General features: G+C 53.2%; 1 pseudogene; it reads left to right on the top strand.

The window, feature by feature from the left end:
• Positions 1-11,497: 11,497 nt before the first annotated feature.
• Positions 11,498-12,740, top strand: LOC135578053 (olfactory receptor 14J1-like; annotated as a pseudogene).
• Positions 12,741-13,881: the final 1,141 nt, after the last annotated feature.

Raw genomic sequence — 13,881 nt, 5'->3', positions numbered from 1 at the left:
GAGGAGGGCGTGGTTGAGCAGGAAGAAGTACATGGGGGTGTGGAGGTGCTGGTCCCAGGCTATGGTGGTGATGATGAGGCCGTTGCCCAGGAGGGCAGCCAGGTAGATGCCCAGGAAGAGCCAGAAGTGCAAGAGCTGCAGCTCCCGTGTGTCTGTGAACGGCAGGAGGAGGAACTGGGTGATGGAGCTGCTGTTGGACATTGGCTGCCTGTGGGCATGAGGACCTGTGCAAGGAGGAAAGACAGTTACATGTTAGGGGTGACTTCTCTGAGGAAAATAAAGGTCCTGTTTCTCAGGGAAAACCCCCTTCCTGATGGAGGGATGTTTCAGCTCATTCTCTCTTTCTACCAAGTGAGAAAGAACAGTTTATCACAGTTTAAAATGCAGCTTGGGCATCTGGTTTCCATGAACACACCTCTGGGGCAAAACCCCCTGAGTCGGTGTCAGAACAAAAACTGACCCACACTCACACCCCAACCCCAGAGAGCAAGAGCACCAGGGACAGGTGGAGAAACAGAGAAGGACACTGCAGTGCTACCAGAAAATAAAGCAAGGACAGAAAGGCACGGGCATGCTGTGGAACATTCTCCTGACCCGGCTGTGCTGCTGCCGCTCACATAGTGACACTGGAGAGCAAGTACTTTTAGCACCTTTTTTGAGTACCACGTTCCAGGAACCCTTCACCTGGAGGTCCAGCTGCTAAGGTGGAGACTCGTGACCTGGACCCCATGGCTTTGGGGCAGAGGGTCTGCTGGGGAGGAGAGGAGACCAGGGGTTGCACTGGGAAATGTGTCTGCACTGCAGGGGATTGCAGGGGGGTTCCTAAATCCCGTCCCTGGCATATCTGGTAGGAGCTCCTTCTCCCTGCCCATGTCTGTGCTGCCTGCAGCTGTGTCTCTGTCCCTGATCTGCTCCCTGTCAGTGTCACAGACCCCGTTCCACCCGCTGTGTGCTCAGCTCTGTCCTGCTCACACCTCCTGGCACTGCCCAGGGGCAGCTCTGTGTGTGCAGGGGCTCAGGAGCAGCTCAGACACGTCCTAACGAGAACTGGGGTCTCAGTGTCTGCTCCAAAGAGAGAAATAAATCCCCATCTCCCACTGCACACCCAGACGAGCAAGAGTGGAAAACTGAAAGCACAGACCCCTTCCCTGGCAGCTGTTCATGTATTGATGTTGTTCAGAAGGACCCTCTGCCATGTCTGTGGGGGGATCTGGAGCTCTGAGCAGCCCTGACCCACACAGCCCCCTTCGACCCCACAAGCTCCCTGCCTGCCCTGCCGGGGGTCGCTCCTTCCACCCACAGCTGCTGCCATGGGATCTCCCGGGCAGGCTGAGCGCTGACCCTGGCAGGCGGCAGAGTCCCTGCCCGGCACAGCCCTGGGGTGCAGGGACCCTGCTCTGCAGGACAGCCCTGGGCACCCCTGGGTGCTCCCCCTGCAGTCACCCTCAGCAGAAGCTGCCATCATGCCCTGTCCCTCTGACAGTGCAGCAGGGAAGCGCTGGTCTGGACCATGATCTCCTCCTCCACATGAGAAATACTGTGAGAGAGACCTGACAGATCCTGTAAATTGTGGGATGTATCACCTTTAGGAGATCCCTCCAGGAAATGCAGCTGCATTGTCCTACAGCCAGAGACTTACCGTGTTAGAACTGTGATTTGTCTCGTTGAATACTCAGCAACCAGCCACCCCACATTGCCTTTCCCCTCTCTCTGCCTGTCTCCTGTGCCCTCGGTGCTGCAGGCAGAGCCCTCAGCCCTGCTGCGTGTGCAGAGGAGCTGCTCCTGGGCAGAGCTGTCTCTCTGCAGCGCTGCCGCTGCCATGAGCTCCCTGTGTCCCAGGAGCCCAGCCCAGCCCAGCAGCACAGGAGCAGCCCAAGGCGCTTTAATGACCCCTCTGGTGGGTTTGGTGCTGAGTCCATGGACCTCAGACCCTGGAGGAAGTTGAAGAAACTTCTCAAGAAGTCAGATTCAGATTCAAACTCCAAAGTTTCTTGTACTGTTAATGGGTCCCACTGAGGGAAGCTACTGAGAAACAATATCCAGGCTTGGTTAGAGAAGAAAACTGGAGGTCAGCAAAAGCAAAGTAAAGATGTCTCTGATGCTGCGTAAACCTGGCTGTGTTTCTTTAACCAAAAGCCAAGCCCTGACTTTGTACCATGGGAAGGCAGATCCTGTCCCTCCCACGTTGCCCAGGGCCCTTCCTGGGACAGTGTGATGTGGGTCTGCGCAAGGCCAAGGGCAGGACTATGGTCCCACCCCTCCCAGGTTCCTGGCTGGGGACAAGGAGACCATGAGGCCCCTGTGCTGGAAGGACAAGGTGTCTCCTCACAGGCATCAGAGGTGCAGACAACAGCCATAGCCAAGGGGAGAAGGAGCTCATGTCTGGTGGGGCTTTCAGCCTCTTTACATCCCGTGATCATCTCCACGACAGCCTGTCCTGTGCTGTGGCATCCCCTGCACCTCTGTCCCTGCAGGCTGGAGACATCCCCCCTGCTGCCCCACCTTGCTCTTGTCTGAGCATCTTCCTTCCTTTGCTGAGATCTCTCCATCCTCCCCAGCTGGTCCTTGAAGCACAAAGCCTTGGGCTGATGCAAACTCCCTCTGCTGACCTGCTCCCCCACAGCACTGCCCTTCCATCACATTCCTTTCTGCTCATGTCCAGCCTGGACCTCCCCAGCTGCACTTTGGGCCATTATTTCTTTCTTATGCTCTTTCCCTCTATGAAGAAACCTCCACCACCTCTGAAACCGCCCTTCAAGCATTCTCAGGCTACTCCTGCACTGCTGCAGCCTCCCCAGCGCTGCGGGGCCAAAGCAGCCCAGGTCCCTCAGCACCCCACACCATGTGCACAAGGTGCTGAACCTGCCTTGGAACAGCCCTGTACTCTCCAGTTCCTCCCTGCTGCTCCAAACTGGGAAGCCGCACACTGGCACACACCCGTGTGTGTGGGTCACACCAGTGCTGAACCGAATGGGATGAGAACTGCAGGTGTGTGGGTCCCCACGCTCCTCCTCATGCAGCCCCGTGTGCAGCTGCCTTGTTCATGGTGAGCGTGCACCACGGGCTGGTGTGGGGACCTTGTAGTGCCCAGGCCCTTCTCCTCAGGGTCACTGCTCAGCGTGTCAGGTCCTGCTCTGTCCTGATGGATGGGGTTGTTCTCCTGCCCCGATACAGAACTGGTCACTTCCCTTTTTAAATCTTTAGAGCTTTCTGATGGGTGAACACCAGATTTTCTCAAGGTCTGCGCTCTCCCTTGACTGAAGCTCCATTTGTTCAGCTCATAATGTTTGCATGCAGATGGCTTATCCTGATAAGGGTGTCTCTCCCGAGATACCAGGATGTGGAGTTGAAGGGCACTACAAATACCATCTCCTGCAGAAACTGTGGGGCCTTGGGCGTCTGATGCTCATAATGCCAGATGTCTGGACTTTGAGGGGAAGTTTCCCTTCATATGAGAGAGCAGCAGGAATGTGTGGAGCTCTACCTGGGGACAGACAATGTCAGCTGAAGGTTGAGGAGTCAGCATGAAAGGGCAGAACAACATGGGCAATGTTGTGGTGACTGGACATCAGGACTCACTGATGAGGAAGAGGAATGAGATGAGGCCTCCTTCAGACAAATGAAAGAAGCCTCATGTTTCCAGGCCATGTCCTCGTGGCAGACCTGAGATATCCCAATATCTGCAAGGAACCAGCCATCCAGGAGGGTTTGGAGCTCATTGACAACATTTCCTGACATCAGTGACTGAGGAGTCAGTGGGGTGAGGTGCACTTCACACTTACAAACCAGAAAGAGTTGGTCAGGATGGAACAGTCAGGGATGGAAAGTGGAGCTGAGGCTCCTGGGAGATGAGAACAAGGCCAAGAGCAGGATTTCAGGAGAGCAAGCATTGGCCTGCTGAGGGACCTGCTTGGGTCCTATGGGATATGACCTTGGTGTCTGCAGTGCTTTTCTCTCCCATCTCCTCCCTCCTCTCTCCCACCTGCTGTTGTGCAGCGTTTTTTACCCTTTCTCAAATACAATATCCCAGAGGTGCTGCCAGCATCACTGAGTGGCTCAGGTTTGGCAAGAAGTGGGTCCATCTTGGAGCAGCTGAAATCGGCTCTGACATCAGTCAATCTCCTGTTGTCTTCTCAGAGAGGTAGCATTACAGAACAGGAGATGGGTCACTTGACCAGCTCCCTGAACACAAGTATCTCTGTCCTGTGGCAGCTGAGATTGCCAAAGACACCCACCTCTTGGTCCAGAGGTGTCTGACTCCTCTTAAGGTGTCCTGGACTATCTTCTGATTCACATGGTGATTTAGGCACCCACTTTTCTGACATATTCAGTCTTTATCAGGAGACGCTCCATACGGATACGAACTGGAATCTGCTGTTACCACCTGTTCTGGAAAGGGAGGGAAGGGTGAGCAGGGAAGGGAATAGAAGAAATTTGGCTTTATTGCTATTTATTATGGAAATGCTCTCTGTTTGGCTGTTCCTGAAATCTCCCTAATCATCCACACCAGACTTGAAGCCTTTAGGATAATGATGCACAGAGCCTTGGCTTGTAAGAGCATTTTAGATGTTAATGAGCCCTCTGCTGCCGTGATCCTGAACTGCAGCTACTGAGAGAATGAACAAACCTCCAATGAAATGAAAGGCAGAAGCAAACCCCAGGTTTCTGAGGGTGTTTGGGATCCCATGAAGGGCCATCACTGACACAGCTGTGAAGGAAACAACCAGTGCAGGTCCCTGTCCCTGGAGGATGGTGAAGGAAAGACTTGGAGACACTGGTTTCAGGTGGTGAGGGCCATGTGGAGGTGGCTCTGATGCCATGTCAGCCCTTGATGCTTGTTCATCACCAGAATGGCTGAGCCCCGACCCCTGGGACCTGGTAGATTTTTCTCCAATGTTTTTCAAGGCTTTTCCTGTGGTCAGTGTGAGTGTTTTGTGCTTTGTTGGTGAGTTTGATGCCAACTGATCTTGCTTTAATGTAAGGCTCTGGTTTTCTGCAGAGCTGGAAATGCCTGTGAGTTCCTCACAACACCTCCAGCTTCTTTCATACACCTGCCAATAGTCACCAATCGCCTCAATGTCCCAGTCCCAAACTTGCTTGAATCCTCTCTTTGGATCCATACCCCATCATTCCAAGAGGTTCACGCATTTAGCAGGTTCATGGATGATTTCATGTGGGCAGCTTAAGAGAAATGCAGATCAAGGTCAGTTCATTGGCCATGACTGAGCACAGACACCTCAGCATCAGCCGTTCCCCATCTCCCAGGCACAGCCATGCCCACAGCATGCAAATGGCACTGCCATACATGATTAGCCCAAGAGGGGCCTTTCTTCCTTCCATATTCCCAGGAAAATCTTCCTCCTGTTCCTCCTCCACCTGCAGACATCAACTGCTTTCCATTTCTGGGCTCAGACATGGCTGGAAGGGTTCACTGAAGCCATCAGCCATCTCATTGCTTCTCCCTGACATGCCCTGACCCTCCCCCACACCTACAATGGCCAGTCACGGCTGCTCAGGCCTCCCGCTCTTCAGAAGAGGCCTCGAGCTTCTTGGTTCTTCCTGATGCTTATTATGAACTTCCTCGCTCTCTCCAGAGCTCATGTTGAGCTTTCTTGTCCATAACAGCCCCTTTATGACCATGTCTTACTAAATGGTTGTGTTTGTATGATCATTTGTACAGAAAGGGCAGTCACCGGACAGCACCCAATATGTCAAAACTGATGCCCAGTGAAATGCCGTAAAGCCCTGATGAGCTCCCCCTGTGTCTGTGTCTTTCCTGGAAGGAGTCTGTCCTGAGAAGGGGATCCAGCTCCTGCCACTCTCTGCAGAGGCACATGAGCAGTGTCCATCACCTGGGGACACAAAGGGTAACGTTTGCCAGACACCCTTCATCTGCACCACTTAGATGTGTGCTTGTGGATGAGGTATGGAGCCTTATAGTGCAAATACCTATTTAATTGTCATTGCCAGAGGGGCGACCACAGATGCAGAGTACTATTTTACAGATATGTAAATATAAGCATATACGACTGACATTCTTAGACAAATTACACGAACACTTGAAGGATTATTCATGCCTTTAACACGATTATCCACAGAAGCCCCACCAGCTTTACATCTCAGGAAAAGGGATCCAGAGTCCAAGGGCAGGATGGTTTGGGCTCTGTGCTGGGATCTGGAAACTGAAACGTGCTCCCATCTCCCAGCCCCCTGCCCTCCTCAGTGAGGGTGTGAGACATTCTGCCAGCGAGGGCTGAACTCACAGCCATGACCAGTATCTTATGTCCAACTGCAGCCAGTGGTGTCCTGCCAGCTCAGGATTGGAGCTTCCATTGCGGGACGTTTTTAAAAGACGTGGAGATGTGGCGCTTTGGGACATGGTTTAGTGGTGGACTTGGCAGTGTTATATTTACGGTTTGACTCCATGTTCTTATGGGTCTTTTCCAGCCTAAATGATTCTATGATGCTATGATTCTATAATTTGGGTCGATACCGTTTCAACCCCATCACCTCCAGCTTCCCTCAGAGGCGGCTGTTGTGTGGCACAACTGTCCTGGCTCTCCAGGCAGGTTGGGCACTGGGTTGGTGTCTGCATTGGCAGTTTTCCCCTTCTGGGGTAAAAGGCTGTTGAGCAGAGACAGTTGTAGAGATTTGGGTCACAGGGGTTTGCAGCAATCCTGTCAAACTCTGAGCAGGATGAGCTTTGGAGCCCAGGAAAAATGGAGATGCTCTGAAGGATGTTTGTGAACAGCGGTGCTGGCACTAGTAACAGTAACAGGGAACTCCTTATTCTCACTGATGATCATGATGAACTAAAGCTCTTTAATTTCATTCCTAACAGTCATTCTTGCTTTTCTAAGCATCTACTACACCTGAGCAGTTGTGTCTTGAAATAATTTCTTAGAACAATGCTTTTTCTCTCACTTTTTTTTTGTTTTAATCATTTAAAGAGTACACCTCTTGGACAGAATTACCCCCAAATTGTGCTTCTTTCATTATTTTTCTACCTTTTAATTATTTCTTACGTGGTGTGATAGAGGTTACATAGGAGAACAGTTTCTTTTTGAGACAAAGAAGGCCAAGGAACAGATCCCAGGTCAGTGCAAAGGCCCAAAGGAATCCAGAACCTTTATGTGTGTGCACTGACACACACTGTCACCTGCATTTCCAGTCTCTGCAGTCCCAACCGTGCCGCAGAGTCTGGAGTTCTGAGCTCCCTTCATCTGCCCTGTGTGACACGTGTAAAATGGAACTACCCCAGTGCAATGGCTGGTTTTGATTCTCTTCACAGCCTGAAGCACCACATGGGTCAGGAGACAAGCCAGGATACCCAACAAGGACTCACATACCCTTCATGTAGATTTTAGGTGTTCCCTGGCATCTCAGCAGACATGTCACACTGATATCTGGGTGCAAGGAGCTGGTCGAGAGCCTCATCTCCATTTCTGTAACAGTGGCTTTGCTGCCTGGACGATGTGCAGACTCTGTACATGGATGCTGACACCTCTTGAACAACCTGCTCTGAAAGGATTAACAACATGGGCTGTTCTTTCTGGAAGGGTGTTAGGACAGCAAAAAAGACCCTGGGTTGGGGCAAATGAAAAGAGATGCAAAAGTTGTGGTCAGGACTGTTCGGGGGCACTTGTAAAGCAGCCCTGCACCTCATGTGAATTATTCCTGTGCTCAGGGAGCACCTGGGAGCTGTCCCTAAATTGAAAACATAAAGGAGAAGGAAGGACAGTGCCATTCAGGCTCAAAGGGACCTCGGGAGGTGTCTTGACCAACCTCCTGCTCACAGCAGGGTCAGACCAGATTGCTCAGGGCTTTATCCAAACACATCTTGGTCACTTTCTGGGACAGAGTGAGTGCGCACTCCTGGGCAACAGCTTCCAGTGCTGGACTGTCCTCATGACTGGAATGTTTCTCCCTTTCTACAGCACCTTTCCAAGCCCAACCATCCAGATGGCTTTTTACCCATCTACTTGCACACTGACACAGACCAGAATATCCTACTTTGAACACAAGAATATTGTGGGGCATGACACCGAATGTCTTGCTGACTTCCAGGTAACAGACAACCACTACTCTGCCCACGTCCACAACCCTGTCCTTTCCTCAAAGAAAGCAAAGAGAATGGACAGACACAACCTGCCCTGGGCAAACCCCGTCACCTCCTCTTCCAGACACCCAGAAATGGGGTCCCAGTGGACATGCTCTGGGCCACAGCCCTTAGTTCCCCTGCTCACCCATTGGCCATTTTGAAAAGTGCACACACTGTGTGAGAGCTGCCAGTGGTCAGGGAGTCCCCCCAGTCTCCATGAGCTTTCCAAGATGGTGGAGAGTGGCCTCACTATGACATCGTCCTGCTGTCCCAGCTCCTGGGATGCTGCCCCTGCTGTCCCATAGACTGGAGAGGATTGTGTTAGTTCCAGTGACCCCTGACTTGATCCCCATCCACTGCTGTATGTTCTGACTCCAGCCACAGAGGCCTGGGACACATGACTGGTGAAGAGGGAGGACAAGAGAACACAGGGATTCTCAACTCTTTCCCTTATTAAATTAATCAGTGGCCACACAGGGTCTTTGTTTGTCCTTTAACTCTTCCTGCAGTAGTAACAGCTCATTATGGGGCCCTTGAATTGCCTTCCAGGTCTAGACTGAGTCCTGACCTGGGCTGTTGGTGTGCTTGGAGGCTGCTGTCCTTGCAGACCAGATGAACTCACCCCTGCCACCCTGCCTGGCAGTTCATTCCATCCGTGTCACAGCTCTGTCTGCAGCACTGACAGCTCCAGCTCCCCCAGTCAGGTCCCTGGCTGAGGACATTGCCTCACATCTGGGCTGAGCCACCCCAGCTGTGGCACCAGCCCAGCTCTGACCTGCCACAAGAAACCTGGTACCAAGTGTCCAAGAGCCCATGTGTGCAAAGGCTTTGCTGCAGAGCACAGACATGACATGGCCAAAGACTGATGAATGTTTCTCTAGACCTGGGAGTATAAAACCAGAATAAAATGCCTGAACTCATTCAACTGAAGATATTCCTCCCCCAGCTTGGAGGAATTAGATCCTTTGCTGTAACATTCCTGGTGTCCTGTCTAATGATGGGACAAGAAAAGTTGATTCTCATACTAATTCATTGTTTAATACAAAAAACACAATGATGTGTCTCTTCAGAGGAGAGAGAATCAACATCACTGATTACTTCAGGTTGTTTCAAAGGATGTGCCCCTGGAGCCTGAGGGACACCTGGAGGAGCCCAGAGGGGACAGAGAATGGGACATCAAGGGCTGCTCCTGTGCTGCTGAGCTGGGCTGGGCTCCTGGGACACAGGGAGCTCATGGCAGCGGCAGCGCTGCAGAGAGACAGCTCTGCCCAGGAGCAGCTCCTCTGCACACGCAGCAGGGCTGAGGGCTCTGCCTGCAGCACCGAGGGCACAGGAGCCAGGCACAGAGAGATTAACGGCAATGTGGGGGGTTGGTTGCTAAGGATTCGATGAGACAAATCACAGTTCTAACACGGTAAGTGTCTGGCTGTAGGACAATGAAGATGCTTTTCCTGGAGTGAAACCTTAAGCTGGTACATTGCATGATTTACAGGATCTGTCAGGTCTCTCTCACAGTATCTCTGTTGTAGAGGAGAAAAACACACTTCAGAGCAGCGCTTCCCTGCTGCACTGTCCGAGGAACAGGGAATGACGACAACTTCTGCTGAGGGTGACTGCATGGGGAGCACCCAGGGGTGCCCAGGGCTGTCCTGCAGAGCAGGGTCCCTGTCTGGGGGAGATCCCCATGGTGATGTGGGGACAAGCTGTGGGGGGAAGGAGCATCCCTGATAAGGGCAGGAAAGGTGCTTGTGCTGTAGAGAGGGTGCTGTGTGGGTCAGCGCCGCTCACACATCCGGATCACCTGCAGGATTTTTCCAAGTGGATGCCCCAATGAAAAGATCAATGCAAGGATTGCCAGACAGATAAGGAGCTTTCCTGAGCCTGTCTTTTCAGTTTCCTCTCCCAAGGGCTGGGGGGTGCAGGAAAGGATAAAATGAAAATGCGCTCTCATGCTTAAACAAGACACTGAGACTCCTGAACTCCAACTCTGAGTTATCAGTACATCGGCCAGAAGGCTCATGACATCCCTTCCCCACCCCTCTGCCTGTGCACAGCACCTGCATCACCTTGGCTGGACCCGTCAGCCTTAGTCTGACCTGTCCTGTTTTCCAGCCTGCAGACAGGAAGATGCCCCCAGGCAGTGCCCTGTGAACAGGCAGGATCTGTAGGGCCAGGGGGAGGGCACAGAGGGTGCGATGGTCTGTGAGCACTGACAGGGAAGAGACATGGACAGGGAAACACCTCCCAGGGGAGAATCTCCAGGCAGCAGGGAAATGATCAGAAATGAGAGGAAACCAAACCCGGAATGGTTATGGGAGGGAGAACAGAGAAAAGTCCCTGTGACCCCCTGCAGTGCAGATCCCTCCTGTGAGCAGCCCCCTGGCCTCCTGTCCCACCCAGCAAAGCCTCTGCCCTCAGGGCCGGGGGCTCCAAGGCATGAAGCAGCTCCTGTGCAGCCAGAGCTCCAGTTCCTCTGCAGAGCACAGGGGCTGAGAGCAGCTGCCCGGCAGTGTTGGTGTCTGGGAGGTGGCTGCACAGCTGGGGAAGGGTGACGCTGTCTGAGTGCCCGGCTGCCTCTGCCCTGGCCTCTCTCACACCCACCCTCACCGCATTTTCCTTCTTGCTCCCCTGCTCTGGGTCACTGCTGTTGGGATCTTGTTCTTGCTGTCAGGCTCTCTGGGGATGGCAGTTTCAGCTGCAGAGTCACAGCCTGAGCTTGTGGGTCCTTTCCTGCAGGTGTGTCCATGGGCACACGTGTCCCAGCTTTGCTCTGACCTGTGGGGTGTGGGCAATGCAGTCTGTGGGGCTGGGGAATGAGCTGTGTGTCCTGGACTAAACGTTGGTTGCTGAGACCCTAGGAAAGGGTGAGACCTGTCATGGTCTGAGGTGGATCCCTCTGCTCTCAGCAGTGCCTGGTGGCTTTTCAGGGTAACATGGGAGTGTGATCAGCCCCCATCTCAGAAAGGTGCCAGCCCAGGGCAGCTGGAGCAAGACAGAGGGACAGAGCAGCTGCCCTCACTCTGCACTGACCCACAGGCATCCTCTGGTCTCGCAGGACTCGCTCTGTTCCCCCTGAGTGCAGGAGAAATGCTGAGGGTTTCTGACACCCAGCAACACTCTGCAGTGAATATGGGGGGAGGTGTAAAAAAACCTGGAACTCCTAAACTGCCTTCACCATCTCTGTTCCTTATCACTGAGAAAGCAAGTGCTGACAGCCCTTCTGTGTTAGCAGCACCAGGACAGTCCCCACCGTTCCTGTGGCCCCACTTCTGCAGAGCTGGGCTGACTTATCGACGGCCCATGGGCAGAGGCCCTGCTCTTGGTTGCACATTTTCCAGCACCAAGCAGGGCTGCAGCCACAGTGCTGGAGAAAGTTCTCCTAGAAAAACAAAAGGGTGTCTGTGTGTGACAGGGGAGGGTCTATGGGACTTGGTATCATTTTTGTGGCAGAACTCTTCCCTGGCTTCTCACTGTCTTTTTTCTCCTCATGACAGCACCCCGTGCTCAGGAAAAGCAAATGTCCAACAGCAGCTCCATCACCCAGTTCCTCCTCCTGCTGTTCACAGACACACGGGAGCTGCAGCTCTTGCACTTCTGGCTCTTCCTGGGCATCTACCTGGCTGCCCTCCTGGGCAACGGCCTCATCATCACCACCATAGCCTGGGACCAGCACCTCCACACCCCCATGTACTTCTTCCTGCTCAACCTCGCCCTCCTCGACCTGGGCTCCATCTCCACCATTGTCCCCAAGTCCATGGCCAACTCTCTGTGGGACAACAGGGTCATTTCCTATGCAGGGTGTGCTACACAACTCTTTCTGTTTGTCTTTTTAGCTTCAGCAGAGTTTTACCTTCTCACCATCATGTCCTACGACCGCTACGTTGCCATCTGCAAACCCCTGCACTACGGGACCCTCCTGGGCAGCAGAGCTTGTGTCCACATGGCAGCAGCTGCCTGGGCCACTGGGTTTCTCACTGCTCTGCTGCACACGGCCAATACATTTTCACTGCCCCTGTGCAAGGGCAATGCCCTGGGCCAGTTCTTCTGTGAAATCCCCCAGATCCTCAAGCTCTCCTGCTCACACTCCTACCTCAGGGAACTTGGGCTTCTTGTGGTCAGTGCCTGTTTAGGTTTTACGTGTTTTGTGTTCATTGTGGTGTCCTATGTGCAGATCTTGAGGGCCGTGCTGAGGATCCCCTCTGAGCAGGGACGGCACAAAGCCTTTTCCACCTGCCTCCCTCACCTGGCCGTGCTCTCCCTCTAAGTCAGCACGGGTTCATTTGTCCACCTGAAGCCCCCGCTCATCTCCTCCCAGTCCCTGGATCTGGTGGTGTCTGTTCTGTACTCTTTGGTGCCTCCAGCAGTGAACCCCCTCATCTACAGCATGAGGAACCAGGAGGTCAAGGATGCTGTGTGGAAACTCGTATCTTAGTGTTTTCTGAAGCAATAAACTGCCCATCTGCTTCTACATTGGAGTTCTAATGTAACTAATTACAGGCTCAGCCTGTCATCGGGATTTTCTGTTGTTGTTGGCTGTTTTTTAATTGAGATAATGTTGTCATCCCCTTTCTTAATTCTCTGTCTGCTTTTCTTTTATAACTACTGGCTCTGTAAATGAGGAGCCGTGCTCTCCTTGTCTTTAAACAGAATAAAGGGCTTTTTTTTACTTGTTTTTCACTATATCCTTCCTGCAAGGCCTGTATGGACATGCAGGGACAGTTCCTGTGTACATGGGAGGAGGGGAAAGAGTCCGTCATGGCAGCACTGCCAGGGAGCAGCAGCGCTTGTCTTCCAGAGCTCCATGAGGGCCTGTGGGACAGACAGTGTCTTGAGGTCACTTCATGTTGGCAGAAACATCCTATGGGAAACAGCCTGAATGCAGCACTGGGTTGTGCTTCCTTGAACTCAGGTCCCCATGTCCATTCCTAATGCCGTGGGACATCTCAGCTGAGTGCAGAGCAGGCGACCCACCACAGGCCTGAGGTGCCTCCCATCCTTTGGAAGTGGCAACAGGAGGCCAGAGGGGAACCAAGGCTACGGCCTCTATGTGCAACAGGGAAAGATTCTGTCTCTGAACACCCCTGGGTGCAGAAGGAGTTCACGAGGCCAGCTCAGGCATGGATGCCTGACCGACCCTGACACTTCTGTGTGTGACTCCAGGAACAAATCGCAGTGGCTCAGTGAGATTCATCTCAGCTGCTGGAATGGCTCATTGCGAGTGCTCCTGTCTGCTCCGTCACCCTTGCCCATGATCCTGGGCTGTGCTCTCAAAAGTACCGGAGCACTCAGAGAGCTTCTGGGATCCTTGGAAAAGGCAGACATACAACCCAACTTCAAGAAGGGCTCTTTATTAAAATACAGCTGTTTTCCTCAAGAAGAGCTGCTCCTCCACCTGGTTTAGCGCCAGCAGCACAGGGCTCGCAGGGTCCATCGTGATCTTGGCCGCTTCCATGAAGAGCACACGATGACAATGGTCTGAGATGCCAGGGAGCAGATGGAGGGCTCGCTGTCCTGCTCCAAGGGCTGAATGGCTGCAACAGAAAGAAGCAGAACCCAGATGAGCTCCCATGTCTGCAGAGACCCCCGGGCATCCCCTCCCAACCACGCTCCCTACTCACCTCTGCAGATCTCAGACAGACTCTCCTTGCCTGGGTCCCTCAGGTGCCGCGCAGCCAGCCCTGGGCACAGAGCTCCATCAGCCCCTGCTCCCTCCCCTCACCAGGGCTGAGCCCAGGGGAGAGCAGGAGCCGAGATGGTGGGACCGGGCAAGGCGGCCACCA

This window comes from Columba livia, unplaced genomic scaffold (genome assembly GCF_036013475.1).
Source record: "Columba livia isolate bColLiv1 breed racing homer unplaced genomic scaffold, bColLiv1.pat.W.v2 Scaffold_288, whole genome shotgun sequence".
NCBI lineage: Eukaryota > Metazoa > Chordata > Aves > Columbiformes > Columbidae > Columba > Columba livia.
The sequence above is the reverse complement of the archived record's forward strand: the minus strand, read 5'-3'. Positions and strand labels throughout refer to the sequence as shown.